General features: G+C 42.1%; 1 protein-coding gene across 6 annotated transcripts in view; it reads right to left on the bottom strand.

The window, feature by feature from the left end:
- The window catches only part of SLC2A13 (solute carrier family 2 member 13), a 350,803-nt gene that overhangs the window by 241,022 nt on the left and 81,864 nt on the right, over positions 1–27,917 (bottom strand). The window lies entirely within an intron of this gene.

Genomic DNA, 27,917 nt, shown 5'->3' with positions numbered 1-27,917 from the left:
TGGGCGGTGCAGTTGGCCCGGCACACTGCAGTTTTGCACTACCACTAGCCTTGCACATTCACCTCCACTCACCGCTAGCAGGTGGGCATTTGGCAAGCAAGGATCTGGCCACCTGTACTGATTGGAGGAAGGGAGAAAATGCAGGGCAATATGCCCTTTTTTAAAAATAAAAGTGGGTACATCTGCAGGAGGGCTTCAATGCAAAACTATTCCTTTAAAAATGGGACTCTGGTCACCCTAGGTTTAATAAAGATAGTAACAGCACTTCAAAGAGACAGAGAATGGAGGAGGAGGGGGGATGAAGGAGCATCTAGTAGCTGAGATGACAAGGGGCAGGTTGGCTAATCCCAACCATCTTTTATATCAACCTATGGATAGCATATTTAATCCTCTGGCTATTAACTGCTGGGTAAAAGTTTCCAAATATTATTTGTGATTAGATAAGCGCTCCAGGAGAGAGAGGTTGAAAGGATAAGTAAAGACAGCTCAGGAAACAATCACTCATCACCTATTAGTGGACATTACAAAAAAGAAACTATACCAAGAGAAGAAAGCTATAGTAGGTGAAACTGATTGAGTAGCTTTTGACCAATTTATCTAACAAATATCACCAGCATTCACTAAGCAGTGCCCGAATGAGCCATGAAAATATCACGTACTATTCAGTGAATATATTTACTTGATGGAACACTAATGAATTTACCAAACAATATATTCAACATATGGTTCTACCACCATTTGACCAGCCCAACTAATAAACTGTGTTTTAAAAGAGTGGACTAGATGTTACAATTACTATAGTACAAAACTGGTTTATTCCTTTAAATTACAGGGAGCATGACCACACAGCCGATTTTCAAACTGGTCTGTGAGGCTAGATCCTGTAGATTATAGACAACAAGCAAAAATTTCTTGTTTTGTCCATGATAAAGTGCTTTATCAATATAAATAATATGCCTAAGTGCTATGTTTGTAGACACAATGGGACTTGAAGAGCAAGCCAGGAGGAAAGATATCTGAAGAGCCAAGAATACAAATCTGCTGCAAGTTGACTAGCTGCCTGGTTTTGAAATGGGAATAACTTTCAGTATACATTTGGTATATTACAGCATAACAGGCTCTAATGTCACTCAGGCAATTTTAAAAATGTACATCTACAGAGCTAGCATTCAGAAATCTAATATATTTCTTTTCTAGAGAGAGTATAAGACTTTGAATTTGAAACAAAATGCCTAACAAAAATACAGCATGAAATTTAATGTATCTTCTGTAACATTCCACCTCCTCAGAGACGGCTCTTTAATTTGACTTACAGAATTGGCATTAGGAGAGTATATAAACAGGACCAGAGAGTCATATCAGATTGTTTTGTTTTGCTATGGTTGTAGTTTAATACCCCACATTTGCAAGAACAAGTACAAACTGGAGAAGGTATTTTCATTGGCAATAGCAGCTTAAAGGGTATTTAGATAAGTTAGAAGTATTCAAACTAAGAACGAAATTTAGCCTGGGATACGTAAAGAAATAGATAAAGCAATCCTGAAACTATTAGCAACTATCATCGAGAACTAGTGGATGATTAGAGAGGTCCCAGAGGATTGGAGAAGAGCATACATAGTACCTTATCTTAGAAATGGTGAACAAAGATGACTGGGGAATTTTTGACCTATCAGCCTAACTTCAAAACCTTGAATGTTACTGGGACAAAATTACTATAAGCACAGTGAGGATAACAGGGTTATAAGGAATATTCAGCATAAGGATAGTTGCGCACTAGAACACACTTTCAAAGAGCAGTCACTGGAGGTTTCTAAGAACAAGTTAGACAATCACCTGTCAGGGATGGTCTAGATACTTCCTCAGTGCAGGGAACCAGACTAGATGTCCTCTCAAAGCTCCTTCCGGCTCTACATTTCTATGATTAAGTTAGTGCCTAGGAAGCCCGATCAAAGATGTGGACTTAATCGTGTTAAGGTATTGTGTGCATAAATGACAGTGCCTGCTCCTCAGAGCCCAGAGTCTCATTTTCATTTGGGGGGAAAAAAAACAGATGGATGAGACAGAAGAGAGGATGAAGTAACAATAACACTGCTTTTATGGAAAATTTCATACAACATTTAGATGGTACTGCAATAAAAACAAAAAGCCTATCTCAGGAATTGTTTTGTCCCTTTACGTATAGCTAATGAGGCAACACTGCCAGTGATAGTCACAATTATACCAGTATAAAGGTATATTATAGAAAGTCTAATTTGGCAACACAAAATAAGCTATGTTGGTATAAATAGAGCTTTCACCCTAGTAACTACTCTTGCAAAAAAAAAAAAACCTTTTATTAACATAGTTACGCTAGTAAACCATTTTAAGTCTGAGCATTCAAGTTAGAGTTGTACCATGCATAACTTAGAGCAATTGATCACCAACCTAAACAGACCTATGAGCATCATTTTATTTATCAAGTAAGCAGCTATTGTTTACTTCCACCTAGTGATGGATCTCATAACCACTGATCTCCATCAGAGTCTTACTTTTATCCTTTCAATATTGTTAATTTACTATAATCTTTAAATGGTCATATTTTTCTCTAAGTAATGCAAATACAGGCAGTCCCCGGGTTACGTACAAGATAGGGACTGTAGGTTTGTTCTTAAGTTGAATCTGTATGTAAGTCAGAACTGGCGTCCAGATTCAGCCGCTGCTGAAACTGACCGCCAGTTCTGACTTACATACAGATTCAACTTAAGAACCCCAAGTCAGCTGCTGCTGAAACTGATCAGCAGCTGATTCCAGGAAGCCCGGGGCAGAGCAACTGTGCCTCGGGCTTCCTGTATTCAGCGCTGGTCAGTTTCAGCAACGGCTGACTTGGGGATGCCTGGGGCAGAGCAGCTGGGGTGCTGCTGGGTTGGTCCAGTAGTGCCCAGAGCGGCGCTGCGGGACCAACCGGCAGCGCCCCAGCTGCTCTGCCCCAGGGTCCACAACAAAAGCCTGGTCTGCTGGGGGGGCACACTAGTTGCGCCCCCCCCCCCAGCAGACCAAGGACACAGGGAGCAAAGCGGCAGCGGGAGGTGCCTCGCCTCTGAGGCTTTGCTCTGGCGCGGGACCGCTTTGCTCCCGGTGCCCCTGATTTGCTGGAGAGGGTCCCCAGCAGACCAGGGGCACCACGAGCAAACCCGCAGCAGCGGCGGGTTCCTGCGCTTCTGAGACTTTGCCGGAGCAAAGCCTCAGACGCGCGGGAACCCGCCACTGCTGCGGGTTTGCTCGCGGTGCCCCTGGTCTGCTGCGGACCGTCTCCAGCAGACATGGGGCACTGCGAGCAAATCTGCCGGGGCTGCCGCTTTGCTCCCGATGCCCTTGGTCTGCTGGAGATGGTCCCAAGCAGACCAGGGGCACCGGGAGCAGCTTTTCTCGCCCCGGAGGTCGAGGTGGCTGACCGCTGCCTGTGAGCTCCGGGGAGAGAAAGCCCCGTTCGTAAGTGCGGATCCGACATAAGTCGGATCCGCATAAGTCGGGGACTGCCTGTACTTAAAATATATTTCTTTAAAAAAAAATCAATATTGGTTAGAAAAACTGAACTTTTTTTAGTTTGTTGGCAATTGTGAAAAAATAATTTGTTTACACTGAAAACAAAACTTTCTGAAATATTCTGGCAAACTAAGAAGTAGAAAAAAACCCTTTCAGTCAAATAAGATGGTTTTGCTTGATGCAAAACCAAATGCTTCATGTTGAATATTTATTAAAATGTTTTTTAATTCTTAAAAATACAATTTAAGAAATTTTAAGTGAATTAATTTCAAATGAAATATTTTTATTTAATTTAGAAAATGTCAAAACAAAACATTGGTTTTTTTCCTGAATGTTTTGATTTATTTGGCAAAATCGACACAAACTCCAACTCCAGACTGACTTGATACTGATCAGTAGTACTCTGGAGTTGCCAGCTTCCAAACAACCATCACCACTCAAACTACAGCTACACTGCTGCTTTTTTGCACAAGAGGATATGCAAATTGCGCTTGCATTTGTATATCTTCTTCCGATTTTTTTTGCAGAAGCCCTGTGTAGACTGGGCCATTTATCAGGAAAAAACTCCTATTTCGCAAGATCCTGTAACCCTTGATTTTTGAGGAATAAGGGATCTTGCGAAAGAAGGGGGTTTTCCGACAAATGGCCACGTGTACACGGGGCTTTTTATCGGCAAAACCTCTTCTGCAAAAAGAATTGGAAGAAGATATGCAAATGCAAGTTCGATTTGCATATCCTCTTCCACAAAAAAGTGGCAGTGTAGCCATAGCCTCACTTTTCAACCATTTGTGTGTCTATATACAATAGGCAGGGGTGAGCTCCACACACAGTTCTAGTGGCTTTGCACATCCAAAATTTCTACAGCTACTACTCATCATCCCATACTTGCATGAAGACATGTCCCCACCATTCAGTGCTGGTCTCCTGAGCCCAAAACCTATGGTCCACTATGTGCAGTTGCTCCCTGAATGCCAACATCAGTCCTAGAAATGTAGCTGTGTTAGTCTGGTGTAGCTGAAGCAAAATGAAGGACTATGTAGCACTTTAAAGACTAACAAGATGGTTTATTAGATGATGAGCTTTCGTGGGCCAGACCCACTTCCTCAGATCAAATAGTGGAAGAAAATAGTCACAACCATATATACCAAAGGATACAATTAAAAAAAATTGAACACATATGAAAAGGACAAATCACATTTCAGAACAAGAGGGGAATGCAGGGGAGGGGGGAAGGAAGGAAGGTAAGTGTCTGTGAATTGATGATATTAGAGGTGGGGAGAAATGGACGTCAGTGAGCTAATGGTATTAGAGGTGATAATTGGGGAAGCTATCTTGATAATGGGTAAGATAGTTTGCGTATTTGTTCATTCCTTCCCGGAGAGTGTCAAATTTTAACATGAATGACAGTTCAGAGGATTCCCTTTCAAGTGCAGATGTAAAAGGTCTTTGTAGCAGAATGCAAGTGGTTAAGTCATTGAGGGTATGTCTACACTACCCCGCTAGTTCGAACTAGCGGGGTAATGTAGGCATACCGCACTTGCAAATGAAGCCCGGGATTTGAATTTCCCGGGCTTCATTTGCATAAACTGGGCGCCACCATTTTTAAATCCCTTCTCGTTTGAACCCCATGCCACGTGGCTACACGCGGCACGAACTAGGTAGAGACCAGAAGCTTCAGGATCTCTACCAAGCATTTATAAACCTCAACTACCCACCCGGAGAAATAAAAAAGCAAATTGAAAGAGCCAGACGAATACCTAGAAACCATCTACTTCAAGACAGACCCAAGAAAACCAACAATAGAACACCACTTGTCATCACCTACAACCCCCAACTTAAACCTGTCCAACACATTATCAATAAACTACAGCCTATACTGGAACAGGATACCATACTCCAAGAGGCTCTGGGAGACAGACCCATAGTCTCCTATAGACAACCACCTAACCTCAAGATGATTCTTACCAACAACCACAGGACATACCACACTAATACCAACCCTGGTACCTTCCCTTGCAACAAACCCCGTTGCCAGCTTTGTCCACATATTCATTCTGCTGATACCATTATTGGACCTAACCAAGTGAGTTATAAGATCAAGAACACATATTCCTGCGCATCCAGAAATATAATCTATGCTATCATGTGCTGAAAGTGTCCGTCTGCTATGTACATTGGACAAACGTCTCAGACACTTTGCCAAAGGATTAATGCCCACAAAACAGATATCAGACAAGATCACAAAGAAAAAACAGTTTCTTGCCATTTTAACCAGAAAGGACACTCTCTCAGGGTATGTCTACACTACCCTCCTAGTTCGAACTAGGAGGGTAATGTATGCATACCGCACTTGCTAATGAAGCCCGGGATTTGAATTTCCCGGGCTTCATTAGCATAAGCGGGGAGCCGCCATTTTTAAATCCCCGCTGCTTCGAACCCCGTGTAGCGCGGCTACACGGGGCTCGAACTAGGTAGTTCGGACTAGGGTGCCTATTCCGAACTACCGGTACACCTCCAGTGTTTCTTGGCCATGCGTCCAGATCATAAAAATGTCATCGATGTAGCGTAAGTAGAGAAGGGGTGAGAGGGGACGGGAGTTGAGGAAACGTTGTTCTAGGTCAGCCATAAAGATGTTAGCATATTGTGGGGCCATGCGTGTACCCATGGCTGTGCCGCTGTCATTCATGTTAAAATTCGACACTCTCTGGGGGGGCGGATTGAACAAAGACCCCAGCTATCTTACCCATTACCAGGATAGCTTCCCCAATTATCACCTCTAATACCATTAGCTCACAGACATCTAACTTTCCCCACCTCTAATATCATTAATTCACAGACACTTACCTTCCTTCCCCCTTCCCGCCCCCCCTCCCCCCCCGCATCCCCCTTCTGTTCTGAAATGTGATTTGTCCTTTTCATATGTGTTCATTTTTTTAATTGTATCCTTTGGTATATATGGTTGTGACTATTTTCTTCCACTATTTGATCTGAGGAAGTGGGTCTGGCCCACGAAAGCTCATCATCTAATAAACCATCTTGTTAGTCTTTAAAGTGCTACATAGTCCTGCATTTTGCTTCAACATCAGTCCTGAATTATTTCTTTCCAAGACACACACAGCAGGGCAGATTTGCAGCTCATGAAATACTACAGGATTGGTCATATTGTATTCATAACATTCATTACTAGATTGGTCAGCAGCGCAAGATCCATGCTTTTAGGCAGAGATGGTGGGCACACAATTTACAAGGTGTGGCAAGGGCCCTTTTTTCCCTTGCTAGCATCTGCACTCCTTCCCTTGGCGAGACAGGCCTCAGGTAAAACACTCCCTCTCTGCCACATCAGGGCAGTCAGCCTTACCCTCAGCAGAGGGTTAGGTTTATAGTCTCCTCCTATGGTGGGGAGCCCAGCCTCTCCTCCTGAAGCTGCTCACTCCCCTACTGTCTCTTAGTGACTGCTTGGGTTGCCCTTCTCTCTCCTCCTCCACCCAACAGGGGAAGCTTTAAAAGGTCTCAGGCAGGCCTGAAGTGTAATCGGCTGACTCTAATTGGTCCAAGGCAGCCCTGTCTCAGTTGCTCCTAATCGGCCTGTAGCAACCCCTTGTCAGCTGATCCTGATTCCCCCGCAGTAACCCAGGGTATGTCTACACTACCACCCTAGTTCGAAGTAGGGTGGTTAATGTAGTCAATCGAAGTTGCAAATGAAGCCCGGGATTTAAATATCCCAGGCTTTATTTGCATCTTGCCAGGCGCCGCCATTTTTAAATCCCCGGTAGTTCGAACTCCGTGCCCGCGGCTACACGCAGCATGGAGTAGGTAGTTCGAATTCTAATTTGAACTACCGTTACTCCTCGTGGAACGAGGTGTAACGGTAGTTCGAATTAGAAAGCCTAATTCGAACTACCTACTCCGTGCCGCGCGTAGCCGCGGGCACGGAGTCCGAACTACCGGGGATTTAAAAATGGCGGTGCACGGCAAGATGCAAATGAAGCCTGGGATATTTAAATCCCGGGCTTCATTTGCAACTTCGATTGACTACATTAACCACCCTAGTTCGAACTAGGGTGGTAGTGTAGACATACCCCCACTTCTAGTTAACAGGGGAGTGGACCTTTTACCCTTCTAGGGTTACCTTTTCCCACTTTATTGCAGCCCTATGGTCTGACTTTGACACAAGGGGCAGTTGAAATACCATGCAAAACAGTCAGAAACTAATGGAATGATGGGATGGAGAAAACTGCATCCTGGGATGGTGAGCCTACCCTCATGATGCACTGCAATCCATTCCCAGAACTCCTAGCATCCAAAGTAGGATGGCTATTCCCGGCACACTGCTCTCTCTGTTGATGCTAGAGCACCAACTGTGGACGTGCTCCGCCAACACCGGGAGCATTGTTGGAACATGCACAAGTGATGTAATTACAATGGTTTAGGATCACCAATGTAATTTAAGTCAATTTAACTCTGTAGTGCAGACATAGTTGAAAGGGCTCGTGAATGGGGGTGGGAGAAGGGAGAGGAAGCATGGCCAGCCACTAAGTATGGAGCAACAGAAAAGAACTTCAGGAAGGCAGTCTGTCTTTCTCAGCCCAGAAATGGCAGGCCCCTCCCCACACACACACACACACACACACATTTGTAACGCAGACAGGCAGAACTAAATTTGGGATCTCTGGAATTTAATGCATGTGCCTCTACTGCTTGGGCTAAAAGCCAGCTGCCTATTAGCTAAGGCTGAAGAGCACACTCATTATTTTCTCTGTAATTGGTCTCTGTGCCACTACATGGAACAGTACACTGCAGGTGTGTGGGTTACATGTAGACTTTTAGTTATTTTAACCCTCTTTGCTTGATACATACCTTTTGAAGTATAAAAAAGAAGCTTGATTTTGCCTTCTCTAGTACTTTGGGACTTTGTCCATCCTCCATGAGTTTTTCAAAGGTAAATGCTAATGGTTCTGCAATAGCTTAGGGTATCCTCAGTGATTTTCATTGGATGGTGCCAACTTAAATATATCTATATGGGTATGTCTACACTACCCTCCTAGTTCGAACTAGGAGGGTAATGTAGGCATACCGCACTTGCAAATGAAGCCCGGGATTTGAATTTCCCGGGCTTCATTTGCATAAGCGGGGAGCCGCCATTTTTAAAACCCCGCTGGTTCGAACCCCGTGCAGCGCGGCTACACGGGGCACGAACTAGGTAGTTCGAACTAGGCTTCCTAGTTACTCCTCATTTCATGAACCAGCGGGGTTTTAAAAATGGCGGCTCCCCGCTTATGCAAATGAAGCCCGGGAAATTCAAATCCCGGGCTTCATTTGCAAGTGCGGTATGCCTATATTACGAACTAATGGGATAGTGTAGACATACCCTATGCTCTTTAACCTGTTACTTCCCAATTTTCACTTGTATTCCTTCTCCCTTGTTAATAATAATAGTGTTCAGTATCTGGTCACAATTTACCTTTTTAGTGAAGACTGAAAGCAAGATAGGCATTAAACTCCTTAGCCTCCTTGATGCCATCAGTTATTAGCTCTCCCTGTTATGTTAAGGACCTACGCTTTCCTTCATATTTCTTTTGCACCTGATGTATTTAGAAACCCTTATTCCATTTAGCAAGGAATAAAAGGCTAACTCATTTTGTGGCTTAAATATATATATAGTGCACATCGTGTTCTCCGTAAACTAGGAAGACAGTCCCTACTCTGAAAACCATAACTCTTGTTTAGTTATCTGCTTTCCTCTACTAATTCCTAACCAAACAGTGGGGAATGCATGCTAGAAACAGGATATTTTTTATCAGAGGGGTAGAATGGTGTAGTAAGATTTATGTCTGATGAAACCTCAGACTTCCTTAACTCCTAGCAGCCAGAAAATCCTTGTGATACCTGGACTAGTGATCTCTGTCTAAGTCAAGTTCATTAACGGGGATCAATCCCAGGGTTAGGTAAATAGGCATATGGCTAATAGTTAATTATAGTTTTGGCATGAATACTAGTAAGGTAAATATTTTTGTACTAAGTCAAGCATTTTTAATCCCTCCAAAAATTTAAAAGGCAAAACATGAAAAACCAAAGGTTATTTTACCTTTTACTTCAGCTTAATAAATGTACAGAAGACATCTGAAAGCAGATAACTGACACTTGAAATAAATTGGAAAAATAATTTGCACTTAAAAAAGGTCACTGTTCTGAGTTACATTCAACTGTACTCTGTTCGTCTGTCTGTTTGATTTAAAATTAAAAACAAAGTCTCCCCAAATGGTAAAAGCTAATTCTTTAGATACTGAAAGAGGTTCTCCAAACATGCCTAGCAAATTCATTTACTTGCTGTGAATTGTAAGGTATGCAAAAAGGTTAATTTAGCTGCATAATTATATAAAACTACAGTGCAGATAGGCCTTTCATTGCTTGTCAGATATACATCATCACAGTATAAAAAGGCCCTAGCTGGAAAGGGGCAATGTCAGGAAAGTCTTCTAATAATCTATAAAAGGGGGTGAACTGTAAGATGCCAAATTTAAGAAGATAACAGAATTACTCAAGACAGTTAAGTCCAAAGCAGACTGAAAAGAGATCTCACTAAACTGGGTGATCTGGCAGTAAAATGAAAGAAATTCAAGGTTGATAAGTGCAAAGTAATGTACATTAGAAAACATCATCCCAACTATACATACAAAACAATGGAATCTAAATTAGCTGTTACCACTCAAGAAAGAAATCTAGGCGTAATCATGGACAGTTCTCTGAAAACATCTGTTTAATGAGCAGCAGCAGTCAAAAAAGGTAACAATATTAGGAACTATTAGGAAAGGAATAGATAATAAGAGACAAATGTATCATAATGGTACTATATGGAATGCCCAAACTTTGAATACTACATTTCCCCCTCTCAGAAAAGATACAGAGAAGAGGAACAAAAGTGATGAGAGATATAGTATAGCTTCTATCTGAGGAGAGATTAAAAAGACTGTTCAAATGGAAATGAGGAGAGGGATATGATAGTGGTCTTTAAAACTATGAAAAATTATGTGTAGAAAGTGCCTTGAGAAGTGTTATTTATTACTTCACATAACACAAGAATCAGGGATCATCCACTGAAATTAACAGGCAACAAGTTTAGTAACAATCCTAAGGATATACTTCTTCATGCAACCCATAACCAACCTATGGAACTCATTGCCAGGGGATGCTGTGAAAGACAAATGTATAACGGACTTTTAAAAAGAAGAATTAGATACATTAAAAGAGGACAGATTCATCAATGGCTATTAGCAAACATAGTCAAAGATTCAGGGAGTAGCCGAGTTAGTCTGTAAAGGATAAACTTAAAAAACAACAAATGATCTGGTAGCACTTTATAGGCTAACAAAACATGTAGATGAAGAAGTAGGCCATGCCCATGAAAGCTCATGATACCATCTACATGTTTTGTTAGTCTATAAAGTGCTACCAGACCATTTGTTCTTTTTTATAGTCAAAGATGTAACCCCATGGTGTGGAGTCTCATTAGCCTCTGACTACCAGAAGCTGGGAATGGACATCTGGGGATGGATCATTCGATAGTTTCCCTCTTCTGTTCATTTCCATCTGGAACTGGTCGCTGTTGGAAGACAGGATACTGGACGGCATGGACAATTGGTCTGACACATTATAGCCATTTTTATTAAATTAATTATTAAAATGTATTTTAGTTAAGGACATCAGGCATTTAAATACCAAAAGTGCCCCATCCTAAACTTTTCAGACTCTCTATTTGATTTGAAATAACTGGTACACATATCCTTCTGTTGGTAGGAAGTACATTTATATCACAAAATTTGTTCTAAGAGATGTTTTTCTGGCCATTAATTGAGGCAAACTAGGTACATTCCTACTGAAATCAGAGGGATTCTAACCTAAATAGCAACTATAGGACAGGGCCCCAATATTGTATCAAATAGTACATCAGGGTTTCATTTCAGAATGACTTTTCCACTGTAAGAATCTTTTTAACCAGTATATGTCAATGAAGGCATTGTATTAGTGGATCTTGATTTAAAGCCCTATTTAAATTAGATAACCAGCCATATGGCCTAGTCATCCAATAGGATGATTTGCTGTGGGGACTGGTTGCATGTTAGTTTCCTGGCATTTTGTCCTCGAGTTTATTAGTCCATATTTCTACTTTTTCAGCCTTAAAACTGAGCACATTCCTTTTACACATTAGCAAGATATACAACTCTAAAAATCTTTGTTTTTCATAAATGAAAAGTATTTGCCCTCTGTGACATATTCCTCCTGGGGTGCAATCTCAGTTCCACTGAGCTCTCTAACTCACAACTTCTCTCACACTGTGCTGCTGTAACAGGCTGTAGCCTGCACCCAGTCCTACACTCCCACCAGCATTCACACAGCCAGGAGCACACCCAGCTAAAGTTACATGCAGGCTCCCACAACAGAGAGGCTGCAGCCAAGATAACCCCCAGCTGGAATAAAAACCAAAACCATCTTCTTGCACCGCACAAAGATCTGAGCTCTACGACGTAAGCTCAAATAGTTCATCTCTCCCTCAGAGTGGAAAGGAATATGCAACAAGCCTTTGGTTAACCATGCTGAGATTTTCTTCACACACTTCAATCAAGGACACACTAGTTTAGATAAAGCAAAACAAACCCAACTATATTAACTACAGAAAATAGGTTTTAAGGGATTATATGAGAGAAAACAGTTCAAAGTAGAATGCCTAGTACATAAAACTGCAACCTAAACTTAAGATACTAGATAGATTGAAGATGAATTAGCAGTTTCTCTCCCTGTCTGATTATACAAGCAGTTCACCAGGATTCAATATACAGACTACGAATCCTTTTAGCCTGGGACCAGACTTCCCCAGTTAAGTCTTTGTTTCCCATATTTCCAGGAACATCCTTATGCAGGGCATAAGGCCCCTAGATAACATCATCCCCGACATACACACTTCTTTTATACATTTAACATATGGTGGAGCTCCTTTGTTCCAAACTCAGTTCCCAGAATAGTTTGTGGAAAAGTACTGGAATCAAAATGAAATTCAGTCAGTGTCATGTGACCTGGTCACATGCCCTTTCTGAGTCATAGTCATACTTACATGCTGTCTGAAGCATTCTCATGAAGACTCACCAAGTGGGAAATAAACTTCTCTTAAGGCCTATTGTTTTCTTTAATGGTCCATTACCCTGAATAGGCATGTCACAACCAGTTGTCTAGACTGGAAGCCTTTTGTTACCTAAGTGTAACCACATTTGAAACACAGATACCAGGGATGTTAAAATGTGTTTAACCAAGTAAATATGTAACCGCTGAAATTGTCAGCACTTACACAGTTACATGGGAGGGTGGGGTACCAAGAAGCATTTGTCTGCCTGCCCTGCGCTGCTGCTTCTGTATTAGAGGCAGCAGCCTTGTGGGACAGCAGATGGCTACCCAAGAGCACATACCAGAAGAAGCCTGTCTATAACTGTGGCTCATCAGTTAACCGTGTACACAGTTACACTTTCACATCCTAACAGATACAGTGTCAATATTCATAACTTCTGATAAAAAATGATACATGCATATAAGATAACCCTATTGTACATATTTTGCTCAAATTGAGTACCATAATTATATCCTATCCTACCCCCATGACGCATATGGGGTGCAGTGTCACACCCACCTGTGAGGTGAACAGCAGTCTGTAGCAGATCATAACTGCATTACAATGAAAAAGGTATCAAAACCTATTACCCTCTGTGATACAGATGACGGCCCGCTGACAGGGGGAGAGAGAGGAGCAGCTAAAGGGGGCAACTGCTCAAAGGCCTCGCAATTCAAAGGGGCCTAGGGCTCCTGGCCATCACTACTGTGACAGCAGTGGTGACTGCCCCGGGCCCTTTAAATTGCTGCTGGAGGGCACAGTGTGGGCAGCGCCAAGGACCAACTTCCCCAGCACCACCCTTTCCTCCTGGAACCCTGTCCCTTCTGGGAGCACAGAGCTACCCCTCCCACCTAACTCAGAGACCCAGAGAGTGTCAGCTCACCTGCACAGTTTACACTTTCTTTTCATTTGAACTAAAATAAGCAATAGAAGAAGTACTAAGTAGAATAGAAAATCACAATTTGTAAGATCAGTGCAAATTGATATCAGAAGATTGTTCTTAGTGAAAATTGTTTATGGTACATTTGTGACTGTAAATGCCAAGAGACAGATTACATGATCCAAATGTTTAATTGAGCAAATGGCTTCCTAACCATTTGTCTTCTGGTCAATAATGAAGCATAACATTTGAAGCATATGTATATACCACTTCCAAATTAACTTTTCCATAGTTCAAAGTTTGGTAAGTTATTTGTCCAGTAAGTAAGAAGAAATTTCTCTTCATGTCAATAGCAACAATAATTCAAGCAACTAACAGCAAAATATGCATTTTGCAAAAATCCCTCAGGCTGCTTCAAACAGACCTTTCAGATATCATAATAACCCTGAACTTTAATTCTAAGAATAGAATATTCAGGGGAGAAAAAGCAACATCCCATACCACAAAACATATCTTCCATCTTCTCCTGCTGATGTTAACAAGTCAGGCCCACAAAGCATAGAATAGTAATACATATTAATAAAGTTTGTCCAAAAACCCCACGCATTTTCAATTAAACTTCTTTTCCATTGAAAAATGCCATTTCATCAAAACTGAAATACTTTATGGAAATACCAGTTTTGGCTAAAATGTCATCAAGAAGATATCTCAGAACGAGGCCAGATTTCTTATCAACACGAGACACACACATCTGCATGTATGCCCCAAGTTCAGAATAATCAATAGACCGGTAGACAGGGGACTCACCGGAGGATATGGGAGAGCCAGGTTCAGTGCCTGCTCCAAATTAGATGGAGAGGTATTTAAATCTTAATTTGTAACATGGAATGTAAAACCAGAGCTTTCAAAAATGTCAATGAAAAATTATGAGAAACCTATTCTGGACTGTGCATGGGTCTAACAGTCTGGTGGTTAGGCCACTCCCCTGGTATATGGATGAGACAGGGTTAAGTACCTCTCTGCCTAATTTGGAGCAAAGACTTAAACCTGGGCCTCCCAAATACCAGGTGAATGACCCAGCCATAGGGCAACTGGCAGTTCTGGTGTGGATCGCATTCTCTTGGGTTCTTCAAACTAATGTTTTTGAAAGGTCTCACTTTAATTCTACATAGCACAACTGAAGTGTTGTCCTTGTTTTACAGCAGTTTACAAACATTGTTCATTATGCCCCAATATTATTTTCATTTCATAAACTGAAATACTGAAGCACAGAGGTTGAGGCTGGGATTTTGGATTTCTAGTTCCCTTAAGTTCTTTTGAAAATCACGCCTAAATAACTTCCAAGAGCACATAGCACGTCAGCAGCAGAACCAAAAATAGCATCCAATTCTAAACAACTATTTAATCATGTTTAGAAGATAATTAGAACTATTTAACTTGTCCATTCGAACAGTTAATGTTATTTTACTGTGGCTTGTTTTACATTAGAATCGATGTCACTGAACTCTCTCAACTTCCAAATGTTCCCAAACTGTGGTATGTGCACCACAGGGGATATGTGAATTTGATGCGCCATCCATTTACCTCAGCAAGTTTTTAACAAGGAGATAATGAACCATTAAAGTCTGGGAGCCCCTGGACAACATAAAATATTGCTTTTGGTGTAGGAAAAGGGATGTAACCAAGTGCCTACAATTACTGTGATGTGAGAATCAGAAATGGTAAAAGACCTTAGTCCAAATTCTATGAAGATTCACTATTCTTTAAAAGTGGAAGACAGACACTCTAGGTGCATCTAGACAGCACCCTTCTGTCAGAATAAGCTATGCAATTTGCACGAGGCAAATTGCATAGGTTATTCTGAGTCTAAGTCAAAAGAGCTTATTTTGAAATTTGGCACTGTATACATGACGCCAAATATTAAAATATGGCACTATTCCATCAAATCCCTTAACCCGCATGGAACGAGGGTTATAGGGATGCTGGAATAGCATGCACACTATTTTGGGAAATAGAGGGAGTTTTTAAAGACGTGGCATTGCTATTTTGGGATACTTCTGATATCCTAAAAGAGCAACACAGTCTAAACGTTCCCTATCTGTTTGTGTTATCCCCATGGGAATACAAAGGCACTATATTGGCTACCAGATGGTTCCCTTCTTCCTTAATAACAATAGACACAAAACTCAGTATGAACTGGTGAAAGCTGAGCTTTGTAGCTCTAATCCTATGTTTTTTCCTTACAATTAATTATGTCTATGCAAAATTATAGCAAAATAATTTTAATTTACTTTGTTTTGCTTCAGTAACTAAATTTAGAAAATGCATGATACAAATATCACTAAACTGTAGATATACATTTCTCAATGAATAAAAGTCTCAGAGGAGTAGCCATGTTAGTCTGGATCTGCAAACACAACGAGGATCTCTGGGGCATCCTAAACACTGAGGGTATGTCTAGATCAGTGGTTCTTAACCTGGAGTGCACGCACCCCCTGGGGGTGCGAGATGCCCTTTCTGGGGGTGCAAGACATGCCAGATTTTTATGATCTATCTTAGGTTTAAAACTGATCTACTTCAACGATTTTTAATAAGGGGTATGAGAACATATTTCTAGAACCAAAGGGGTACAGGCTGCAGTAAGATTAAGAACTACTGGTCTAGACTGCAGAGTTTTTCCCGGGATACTGCCCCTGTGAGAGACTTTGTCGACAATGAAGGGAGGGGGAAAAACAAAAGACCTAGTGTGGACTCTGTTTTTTTCCAGAGAACTGGCTTCTCCCAGTATCCCACAATGTGTGCCATGAAGGCATACACCCCTCCCCTTTCAAAGCTCTGGGAAGTATCTGACAGTTGAGTGAGCTGCTCCATTTGGGGCACTAACAAAAAGAGCAAATCATTGGAATGCTCCCATTCTGCCCTGCTAGAAACACAGCAGCAGGTAGACTGCTGCTTCAAGGGGAAGACTGGAGAGACTGTGGCACTGCTTTGACATTCCTCAGCACTGAATGCTCACAGAGCTACTCATGATGCTGCTTTCAGCAGCTGAGATGAGGTGGGAGAAATGGGAGAGAAACCCAAGAAGCGCAGGGATCAGCTCTACCTTCCCAAAACACTGCACTGTGGGATGCTTACCCACATTGCTTTGTTCTATCCAGGGCCGGACTAAGGGGTGGGCGAGCTGGGCAGCTGCCCGGGGCACCAACCGATGGGGGGCACCTGATGGCAACTTTAAGGGGTGCACGGCGCCCTTTATAGCTGCCATCAAGCGCTGTGCGCCAGCTCCTGGCAGGCTGCAGTGCCTGCCCGGGGCAGGGGCCGCATTAACCCCCGCAGTGACCTTCCCCCCGCTGCTGCGGGGCCCTACACGGCCAGGCATGGCCCACCCAGGTGGCCCTGGTCTGCGCACCAGCGGCGGTGGCTAGGCAGTGCATGGGCGAGCTCATGCATGCACCGTGCACCCGGAGGTGGGCCCATGTGTCCCTGGGGCAGGCTCGCACATGCGCTATGCGCCTGGGGGCGGGCCCACGCATACGCCGTGTGCCAGGGTGGCGCTGCCCGCCCGGGGTCTGGGGCGTCTAAATGGCTGAGGCCAGCCCTGGTTCTGTCTATTGGGAGCTACCAATGTGACCATGAAATGTAGACAATGGGAGGCAGAAAAACCAGTTTGACCTATTTTCACTTTTGCTGGCTTTTGCATGTCAACAACACTTTTGTAGCCAAGCCTTCCCAATGTAGACATAACCTAACAGATTTATATGGGCAAAAGCTTTCATGCGTTACATCTGACAAAGTGGGTATTACCCAGGAAAGCTTATCTTGAAATAAATCTGCAATCTTTAAGGTGCCACATGACTCACGTAAGGATTATCTGTTATGTTCTTATGACTCCTCATTGTTTCAATAAATAAGATGTATCTAATTAAAACAGGCTTTGATTTTAGAACGATTTGGCCTAAGTCAAGAACAGAAAAAGCTGTTGATCTCTCCTGGTTTCAAGGGTCTATGAGATGGAGTTCTAAGTAATGCAAACCAAGGAACACAGAGTGGTGTAATCTTCAATCTTTTGCATAGGAGACAAATGACAACAGAATCTTTACCAAACTCACTGCTATTGGTAACTTTGGAACCCCCATGCAAGGGATTAGACAGCAAACTCTTCTTTCTCTCCCTATCTCCTGCAGTCTCTTTCCCTATGGCAACAGTTATACATTGATCCTGAAGTCACTGGACTCAGAAAGGGAGACATGTACTTTTTGACTTCTGTGGGCACCATTCCAAAATTACTTTTTCCCTTTCACAAAAGCACAGAGTGCTTTGTAATTTACTATGTGCTACTGTGGGTACAAATGGAGAACGAGGAGGCTGCAGCAGAAAAACTACCTAATATAGGAAACTGGACATGATCCTTCCCTTCACCCCAATAACTACTAGTTTATATGGGAGTTATTAACATTTAACATGGGAAGAAATGTAAAAACAGTTACAGCTTAACTTTAAAAAATACCCAAAGCATGAAATCACCCAAAGCATGAAAAACAGTGAAGGCACCCAAAGAACCTCAACTCTGTTCTCCCCCGACTCCTGTTAAAAACTTGGGGGGGGGGGAAACATGTAATAAGAATATTGTATCATTCAAAGTGTCGTTTCAGCTGTGACTACAAAAATGGAATGTGTGGTTCCTAATCATGCAGCTCGAACACTGACTCTGGCCTTATTAACAGTCATGCACTGTCCACAGAAAGTCACCATACACATTTCTGATTAGACAGATAGCATATTGGTGACAGACATTTCATTCCCCACTCTTCATTAAAATTCCTGTGCCATCAATTATTCAATGTGATCAAAGAGCTCAAGCATATCCATATACATGTGTCTCCTAGCCCAGTCCGTGTGACTTATAATATTGATATGAAAACAGTAATGGTTTGGGTGGCTAACAAAACATCACATGAAAATATGTACTTATAAATTATAACTATTAAACTATAATAATTATAAAACCAAATCTCTCCCATGCCCTTTTTTATAATACAACCACAAAATATCAAATAAAGTGACTTTTCTAAATGTATTGTGTTCTCATCTATGGCTACAGAATAAAACAACAAAGTTATTTCAGGAGATTCATTTAATTAAAAAATAAAAGTAGCAAAGAAGGGAAAATAGGAGACTACAGGGCTAGGGATAAAGTTGCTTAAGTACTTTAATTGTGCATTTCCATATTTTCAAATATCTGAGTTTCTTTTATGTCTTAACTGTGAATTTCCTTGCTTTGCAGGAGTGTTTTATTGAGAACTGCAATGTTTTTGTAAGGTTTTTCACCCTGACATTATTGATTTTACTTGTTACTGAAACTCCAGCTTAAGCAGTTTGTCTGTGAGTCCATGACTATGCTACTTTAACTCATTCTGCTTTCTGTACATATATCTGTACCTCCTCCTCCCCGTCCCAGGCCCCGTTATGATTTCCTTCAAGCCCTAGCCAGAACTGTGCCCAGACGCTTTGATGATGGACAGGCTCATTAAAGGGGGAGGGCAAGGCAGGGCAGAAGGAGGGCAAATACTCAAGGACCCAGCAATTCAAAAGGGCCTGGAGCTCCTGGCCATTCCTGCTACCCAGGCAGGGCGAGTACCAAGGGCCCTATAAATTGCCATTGGAGCTCTGGACAGTGTGCTGCAGGAGGCTTTGAGCGCTAGCTGGGAGTGGGCAGCATGCTCCAGGTGGTGCTGAGGGCTGGCTGCCTCAAGCCCTTCCCTTTCCACCTGAGGCCCTGCCCCCCCAGGAGCATGGAGCCACTCCCGTCCACATTGCCCAGGGGCCCAGCAGTTCTCTTGGCCCACCTGACAATGGACGCCTCAAAAGAAACTTGTCAGGAAGTTCCTGGCTCCCACATTCTTTTCACGCAGATGTCGAAGTAGTCTTTCCACTGCATAATTGCTCTTTCTACTATATGAGGTGTCGTCTCCATTCTCCCTTAGAACAAATCTCCAGGTCTGGAGGACTCAATGACTCAGTAGCATAGTTCTTCAGTGAAACACAACACCCATCAATTAAGATAGTTGGGTTTGTTTTTTTTTACTATGGATTACAGTGTACTGTCCAAGAACTATAGTATCTTAATGGTCGAGAAAGAGGAGAATATATTTTATACATATGAATATATTTTACACACAAAAAATAAAACAACATAATTAAGATTGTTTAGTTAACCATTTGAAATTTAGGAAATGTCAGAATTAAAATTGCCGTGTTCCCTACAAAACGTGGGGCAGCACAGATTCGCAGGTGATTAATCAGCCCCACCCAGTCAGGAAATCAGGACTCTTAGATGGAACATTGGCAGCTGGTTACTTCTGGCAGCAGGCAGTGCTCTGCCCCAGCTCCCCACCCTCCCACCGTGGTACTGGGAAACCGTTATGCTCTTCGAGTTACAGGAGATAAAGAATCACCCTCTACAGCTGAGGAGGAGAACCCTTGTACCCCCAAGGCTGAGAGTTCTGATTCCACCACTCGGAGTAACTACAGGGTTTCTGGGAGTACAGGTGAAGAAGTCTGAAGCGTGGGTGGTATTCTCCTCAGTCTTTCCTGTCAAAGGTAGGGGCCCCGGCAGAGATAGGTGCATTCTGGAGGTGAATGCCTGGCTGCGAAGATGGTGTCGCCAGGAGGACTTTGGCTTCATCAACCACGGGATGCTATTCCAGGAAAGACTGCTAAGCAGGGACGGGGTTCACATTTCGAGGATGGGGAAGATCATATTTGGATGCAGACTGGCTAATCTAGTGAGGAGGGCTTTAAACTAGGTTCAATGGAGGCAGGTGACCAAAGCCCACAGGTAAGTGAAGAACATGGAGACTTTGGAGATGGGTCAGAAATAGGAGGAAGCGTGGGCTATAATAGCAAAGAAAAAGGAGGGACAAGCCAGAAGTGGGAGGCAAAATCAAACCAGTATCTTAGATGCCTATATACAAATGCAAGAAGTATGGGTAATAAGCAGGAAGAACTTGAAGTGCTAATAAACAAACACAACTATGACATGGCTGGTATCACAGAGACTTGGTGGGATAGCACACACAATTGGAATATTGGTATAGAAAGATACAGTTTACTCAGGAAGGATAGGCGGGTAAAAAAGGGAGGAGATGTTGCTTTATATATTAAAAATGTATACACTTGGACTGAGGTGGAGCTGAACATAGGAGACAGATGTGTTGAGAGTCTCAGGGTTAGGCTAAAAGGGTGAAAAACAAAGGTGACGTCATGCTAGGAGTCTACTACAGACCACCTACCCAGATGGAAGAGGTGGATGAGGTTTTTTTTTAAAAAAAACACTAACAAAATCATCCAAAGAACAGGATTTTGTGGTGATGGAGGACTTCAATTATCCAGATATATGTTAGGAAAATAACACAGCGGGGCACAGACTAACCAGTAAGTTCTTAGACTGCATTGAAGACAACTTTTTATTTCAGAAGACTGAAAAAAGCTACGGGGGGGGGGGGGGAGCTGTTCTAGATTTGATTTTAACAAATAGGGAGGAACCAGTTGAGAATTTGAAAGTGGAAGGCAGCTTGAGTGAAAGTGAACATGAAATCATAGAGTTCATGATTCTAATGAATGGTAGAAGGGAGAACAGCAAATACAGACAACGGATTTCAGGAAGGCAGATTTTGGTAAGCTCAGAGAGATAGTAGGTAAGGTCCCAAGGAAAGCAAGACTAAGGGGGGAAACAACTGAAGAGAGTAGGCAGTTTTTCAAAGGGACATTATTAAGGGTCCAAAAGCAAGCTATTCCACTGTGTAGGAAAATAGAAAGTATGGCAAAAGACCACCTTGGCTTAACCAGGAGATCTTGCATGATCTAAAAATGAAAAAGGAGTCATATAAAAAGTAGAAACTAGGACAATTTACAAAGGATGAATATAAGCAAACAATACAGGTATGCAGGGGCAAAATTAGAAACGCAAAGGCAAAAAACAAGCTCAAACTAGCTACAGTCATAAAGTGAAAGTAGACGACTTTCTGTAAATATATTACAAGTAAGAGGAAGACCAAGGACAGGATAGGCCCACTGCTCAGTGAAGAGGGAGAAACAATAACAGGAAACTTGGAAATGGCAGAGGTGCTTAATGACTTCTTTGTTTCGGTCTTCAACAAGAAGTCAGATGATGAAGGAATGCCTAACTTGGCGAATGCTAGTGGAAATGGGTTAGGTTTAGAAGATAAAATAAAAAATGAAAAAGTTAAAAATCACTTAGAAAACTGAAATTTCTGCAAATCACCAGGGCCTGATGAAATGCATCCTAGAATATTCAAGGAGCTGATAGAGGAGGTATCTGAGCCTTTAGCTATCATCTTAGAAAAATCATGAAAGATAGAAGAAATTCCAGAAGACTGGAAAAGAGCAAACATAGTGCCCATCTATAAAAAGGGAGATAAGAACAACCAGGAAACTACAGACCAGTCAATTTAACTTCTGTGCCAGGAAAGATAATGGAGGGAGTAATTAAGACATTTATCTGCAAACACCTGGAAGATAATAAGGTAACAGCCAGCATGGATTTGTACGAACAAATCATGTCAAACCAATCTGTAGCTTTCTTTGATAGGATAACGAGTCTTGTGGATAAGGGAGAAGCTGTGGACGTGGTATATCTAGACTTTAGTAAGGCATTTGATATGGTCTTGCATGATCTTCTTATCAACAAACTAGGCAAATACAACTTAGATGGGGCTACTATAAGGTGGGTGCATAACCGGTTGGATAGTCGTTCTCAGAGAGTAGTTATTAACCGTTTACAGTCCTGCTGGAAGGGCATAAGAAGCGGGGTTCTGCAGAGCTCAGTTTTGGGACCGGATCTGTTCAATATCTTCATCAATTATTCCAATATTGGCATAGAGAGTATGCTTATTAAGTTTGCAGATGATTCGAAGCTGCGAGGGGTTGCAACTGCTTTGGAGGACAGGGTCATAATTCAAAATGATCTGGACAAACTGGAAAAATGGTCTTAAGTAAATAAGATGAAGTTTAACAAGTACGGCCAAAGTACTCCATTTAGGAATGAACAATCAGTCTCACACATACAGAATGGGAAGCAACTGTCTAGGAAAGAGTACTGCAGAAAGGGATCTAGGGGTCATAGTAGATCACAAGCTAAACATGAGTCAACAGTGTGACACTGTTGCAAAAAAAGCAAACATGATTCTGGGATGCATTAACAGGACTGTTGTGAGGAAGACACGATAAGTCATTCTTCCGCTCTACTCTGTGCTGATTAGGCCTCAATTGGAGTACTGTGTCCAGTTCTGGGCACCACATTTCAAGAAAGATGTGGAGAAATTGGAGAAGGTCCAGAGAAGTGCAACAAGAATGATTAAAGGTCTAGAGAACATGACCTATGAAGGAAGACTGAAAGAATTTGGTTTGTTTAGTTGGGAAAGGAGAAGACTGAGAGGGGACATGATAGCAGTTTTCAGGTGTCTAAAAGAGTGTCACAAGGAGGAGTGAACGAAATTGTTCTCCTTGGCCTCTGCGGATAGGACAAGAAGCAATGGGCTTAAACTGCAGCAAGGGAGGTTTAGGCTGGATATTAGGGAAAACTTTGTAACTGGCAGGGTGGTTAAACACTGGAATAAGTTGCCTAGGGAGGTTGCCGAATCTTCATCTCTGGAGATATTTAAGAGTAGGTTAGATAGACGTCTATCAAGGATGGTCTAGATGGTACTGGGTCCTGCCATGAGGGCAGGGAACTGGACTCGACCTCTTGAGGTCCCTTCCAGTTCTAGTGTTCTATGATTCTGTGATTGTTGCCTGTGAAACCTTAATTCCAATCCCTGGGCTTAAGCATTGTGATAAAGAAATTATCACATATTGTATTTTCCAGAGGACCCCTGCCTCATTCAGTGCATAGGATAGACCATGATGAGGGGATTAATCGTGGCTGTGTATTTAAAAAGGCTGTTTCAACAGGACCCCATCTAACTTGCTGCAGAAAACAGAACGTGTACAACAAATAAGGCCGGGAATGCAATGAAAGAAAAGAGGGAGTCATGATTAAAGAAGCTGAATTCTGACATTAAAAACTCAATTATTTCTCTGCCTCTGCCACAAAGTTTGTGTGTGACAGTAGCTAAGTCACTGAAACCAACTTTTCATGGGGTATCATGAACTATGTTCTTCACTTTTTTTTTATTAACTGAAGTCAATAATTGAATACCTAAAGCACAGAAAGAAAAGTAAGGTCTGGAGGTCACAAACTTCAGCATCCAAAATACATGGATACTTTAAACCAGTGGTCTCCAACCTTTTTACACTCAAGATCACTTTTTAAATCTCAGAACAGGCGAACATCTACCGCCCCGCCCCTTCCTTGAAGCCCCGCCCTCTCTATTCTCCTCCTGTCCATCACTTGCTATCCCCAGCCCTTACTTACACACTCTGATAAACAGTTTATTTTTAAATTATGCGATACATACAATTAAAATCACGAGTTTATAGTTATGAAATAAATGGTTGTTTTTTATTCATGCTATTTAAATCTAAAATGAAGCATTTATAATTATACATTTTGAGGGGACAGAGTACTGCGGCTGGGGGCAGGGGAGAGGGAACAGGGTGCTGGGAGAGGAGAGGGAACAGGGTTCTGCAGCAGGGGACAGGGTGCCAGTGGGGACAGAGTTCGGGGAGTGGGGACGGGAATGGGGACAGAGTTCTGTAGCTGGGGACAGGGGAGTGGGGACAGAGTTCTGTAGCTAGGGAGTGGGGGCTAGGGAGTGGGGGCTGGGGAGTGGGGTGCCAGTGGAGGCAGAGAGTCCCCCGCATCTCCCTCCTCCCAGCATTCTCCCCCCGCCTCCCAGGGAAACCAGCGCGTGCCTGCCCCGGGGCCAGCACCCCCCGCGCAGGGAAGCACCACGCGTGCGCCTGCCCCAGGGCCGACCCCCGCCCCGTGCAGGGAAGCCCCGCGCGCGCGCCCCTGCCCAGGGGGCCGACCCCCCCCACGCCGGGAAGCCCCGTGCCAACGCCTGCCCCGGGGCCAACCCCCCCACCGCGCGCGCCGGGAAATCCCCTGCGCGCCTCCCACGGGGCTGACTCACCCCTCCTGTGTGGTGCAGGGGGCCGGCAGAGCAGCTAGCGCACTTCTGGAATTGCCAGAAGTGGCGCTAAGCTGCGGGACTTCTGAAGCCAACACTACTGCCGTTTTCTCTTGAGGTAAGTATTGGGGCTTCTGGGGGGTGAGAGGGAAATGGGGGCGGGGCGGACAGGACGCTTCGCGAGCGACTGGTTGAGGCCTCGAGATCGACCAGTAACTCGCGATCGACCTGTTGGTGACCACGGCTTTAAACCTTCACCGTTCTGTGGCTCAGTTCCCCATGTGTAAAATGAGTCTAAAAAATGTCTTCTCATCTGAAGATAAATGTATTGATATCTGTGACGCACTATAAGGATGAGCACCATAGAAGAGACCATGAGGAAATCAGTTTTATCTGCAGGACTGCGTTTGAGTAAGGTGCAATAATTAAGCTATGGTGTTGCTCACTGATCAGTAAAGAGAAAACAGAGTACTATAAATAGCTGCTTACTAAAACTCAATTAGTGAACTTTGTATACAGCATGGGTCCTGTGGATTACACATCATTGAAGATTATTCACAAGGCACATAAGGAGGCCTAATTAAAATTGGATAATGTATTTTTCCCTAGTTTCATTCTGAGAAACAACTGAAGTGGAAAAAAATCTGCCTAAGGAAGACACCTTGAATGAAAATTTCAGTTCAAACAGTTAATTCTGTCAAAGTTATAAGCAGCTGAAAATGGGACATTATAATGAGAAGTATTGGGCAGCCTTAATAATAGGTAATGTTTAGCCTGCCTATAAAGTGATTGTTCTTAAAGATATAGATAATCCCTACTCCTTACTTAGGTATACATGCAATATTGCACTCTAAAAATGTAATCATATTTTGTGGCAATTATCATTATTTCATGCTCAAACAGCTGTGATCAGACAAGAGACTTAGAAATAAATACTTTATACCAGTAAAAGGCCTTTCTGTTCCCTTACACACTGTTCCCTTTGCTCACTTTTGAAATCTGTATTTAAAAGACAATTAGTGAAGCTCCACAGGGATGTAAGTGAAAAGTTATGAAATACAGACACAAATATTCCAGGTGTCATTTCTTCTGAAGACTCTGCAACCAATGCACTCCTGTTCCCCAACATAAGTTTCTAATGACAGCCCCACACAAATAAAAATAGATTTTTAAACATTAAAAAAATCTTTTAATAAGTAGTCAACTTTATCCTGTGTGAACACATTTATAAATCTTCTTTTAAAAGGAAAGCCATTCTGTTTGCATTAAGCTATTCTGTTTGCATACATCATTTGTTTTATTTACTCTTGAAAAATACAGCCTCATTGGAAGGACATTCAATCAAAGCTCAGCAGATTAAAACTAAGACAGAAAAACTCAAAATTCAGAAAGTAGAACAATATTAGTTAACACTCTCAACCCAGTTTCAATAGAATGTTGACCTCGAGGACAAACGATATCCAATTCTCAATAGATAACTATTGCTCAAACAAGATTATTAGGCGTACATTCAAATGTAATCTTTAAAATGACACATTTATTTGAAGATTGCCTTTTCAAGAGTCAATATTTACTTACACATATTTTAAATGCAGGAGGCAAACTGGCTTTATTATAGTAGAACAGCAACACACTATGGTTAAGGTTGTGCCACGGTCTCCGTTTAAAGGTGTTCTAAGTCCTTCTAAAATCAGTAAGCTTAGTCTTACTTCACTAAACCTCAAGAGGGTGTCTGGTAAAGTTAACAGCCTGAATATGGAATCAGTCAGGGGATCCAAAAAATAGCTTTTTTTTTTTTTTTTTTTTTTTTAAGTTTCCAGGTGGAACTTTTTTGTCCAGAATTAGAGATGAAACTATTGATGTGAAGCAGATCAAAAAGGCTCTTCTAACTCAAAGCAGTGCATAGCACCAAGAAAATATTCATGGGGGGGGGAGGGGAGAATTGAAAAGAAAATTTGCATTTTTTTACACTGTGCATGGATTAATACAAAAAATGGCCACAGGGCTTACATGTCCACCATTATATAAAACATCAGGAATGGAATCCTTATATCTTTAAACTTGACTCTTGTAAGTTCTCTGACATTCAAATGATTAATTTGATTGTTTGAAATTTGGTGTGCCTCTTAAAGGTGTGGTGTAGCATTAAATAACATTTGAGGTCATTTGACTGAGAGGTTCTCAGGTCAAAAGCGCCTTCCCAAAAAAGTCCTACCTAAAATAAAAGTTTTGGATGCAATGGCTGGAGATTACTACAATTTATGAGCCATGGGTGGCAATTTTATTTTGGGGGAGAATGTAATCAGACGCATTAATGTTTCTAGAGAGAAGATGATTTTGGGAAAGGCAATAACTATCATAATAGCTTTGCTTTTATAAACATGCGCTATAGTAGTTAACAATTTAGATTTCTTTCATGATCTATCTAGCTCAGTAGTCCCCATATTTTTCACATTGTGCTCCCTACTTATTTCTGTCTGTGCTGCCAGGAACTGTAGTCAGGAACTGGAGTTCCCAATTTTGCCCCACAATTTGGCTTTTCTTTGTGTACCTCAGAACTTGATCGTGCTGCAGTCTGCCATTTTACATGTTCAGACATTAGCGACTGATAACCAAACATCATGTAGCTAGGAATAATCTTAGGCCTTTATCATACAAGATCAAACAGCTGCATATTTGAAGTTTGTTAATCAAAATGAGAGTATGGGGAAGAAAGTTATGGCGGGGGGTGAGCAAATAGCATCGTTGATCTGATGTGCTCCTGACTTATTGTTATGGCTGTAAATATTAGCAATGTTTTGAGATGAGTAATTTGTTGAAATGAGGAGAATTGGTGACCCAGTAGAGGTTATTATGCTGACCCATGAGGTGTTACTAGTATAGGTTATGTGTTTTGTTAGAGTGAGTTATAAAATATTAGATAAAAGTAAATCTCTCTCAGTCCAAGAGAGCTTTTCTTTAGGAAAGGTGCTGGCATCGAAACTCCCCAACAGCTGGATGGAAAGAGGTCCCTGGAAGTCCATCTGGTGATTACTCAAAGCCATATTAAACTGCAGTTAATATATCTTGAATGTCCCTAACCTCTTGCTTATGTCTGTGTGGGCTTAATTGCTAATAAATTGTAGTTTAAAATAAGAACATGGTTATTTGTATTGATCATTAACAAGACAGAATTGCTGTGTACCCATAGACTCTCATTCCTGGCACTGCCTAGCATGAAATAGTTAAGTTACAACTGTTTTGGGTTCTGAAAGTCCTGGATAATACC

Source organism: Pelodiscus sinensis, chromosome 1 (assembly GCF_049634645.1).
Source record: "Pelodiscus sinensis isolate JC-2024 chromosome 1, ASM4963464v1, whole genome shotgun sequence".
NCBI classification, from domain to species: Eukaryota; Metazoa; Chordata; order Testudines; family Trionychidae; genus Pelodiscus; species Pelodiscus sinensis.
This window is presented reverse-complemented; position numbering and strand designations above follow the sequence as displayed.